Below are 1,084 nucleotides of genomic sequence, written 5' to 3'. Positions count from 1 at the left end.
CACTGTTTAGACAATCAAATAATAGGCTTCCCAAAAATATCTACAAATTTTCGTTTGGCCCATTTTCCCCCCGCGCTGGGACTAACCAGCCTGCAGCTACTTCCCCCAGTGTTTTTGCTGTCAGGGATTTTTTTATCTCGGGTTTTTCCTCCGGTGCAGGGTATCCCATCTGAAGGGGCCCCGATAGGAAGATGTTGAAATCCCCCCCTGGCCCTTCTCCTACCAATATCCCCTCCCTAAACCCCTCCACTCCTTCATCAGTTGCCCCTGTGTGTTTCTTTTTTTCCCAAAAACTGAAATTTTTACACACAGTTAGGATGAAAAATATATTTTCATTTCTTAATTTTAGTTTACTCATTTTTAAGCTCTTCCCAAATTTTTTTCGCTGTACATGTACCTTTTTAATTTTTTGTTCACCCAGCAGAGGACATGCACTTCTGTGATCAAGCTCCCAAAAAAAAAAACCATGTTTTTTCCTTATAAGTTAAAAATTTTTGGTTTATTTGTTGCCTTGGTATTTTGGGATAAATTTTTTTCTTGCTACTTTTAAAACACCCCAAATTATTTAGTCATTGTTTGAGCCCCTTAAACTGAAAATTTATCCTGTAGGGGTGGATATACTTGAAAGCGTGAAGACACTCTTCGGGGACAGACAACCTGGGATAAAATGTCACTTCTGAGATCTCTAAGAAAACCCCAACATAGTGTCATCTGTGCCCTTTACAAAGGGCACCTAATTCAAAAAAAAACAAAATCGTGAAATTGCCATTTTTGCCTTCTAACTCTAAGAGAATAAATCAGGGTTTTAAACGTGTTGCTATAAGCCTGTAAAGGGAGAACCTTTTTGCAAATACATTTAGGAGGAAAAAGGAAGAAGAAAGATTTTTTTTTACAAAGGATTATATTATTTGCATTTTTCTATTAAATATGTACATGTGTTCCCGCATACTTCACGTGCAGGTTTTGCTGCACCATGGTGTGTGTATGAAATCTAATATTATGAAAAGAAATAGATGGAACCACAAGACTTTGTACTTATTATTAGCCTCCAGGATCAATTAATATCCTACCCAAATCACACTTT

At 37.2% G+C, this 1,084-nt stretch overlaps 1 pseudogene; it reads right to left on the bottom strand.

Annotated features, from left to right (window-relative positions):
• LOC119586355 overlaps positions 1-1,084 on the bottom strand; it is a 4,959-nt pseudogene that overhangs the window by 2,546 nt on the left and 1,329 nt on the right.

Source organism: Penaeus monodon, chromosome 21 (genome assembly GCF_015228065.2).
Source record: "Penaeus monodon isolate SGIC_2016 chromosome 21, NSTDA_Pmon_1, whole genome shotgun sequence".
Classification (NCBI taxonomy): Eukaryota; Metazoa; Arthropoda; class Malacostraca; order Decapoda; family Penaeidae; genus Penaeus; species Penaeus monodon.
This window is presented reverse-complemented; position numbering and strand designations above follow the sequence as displayed.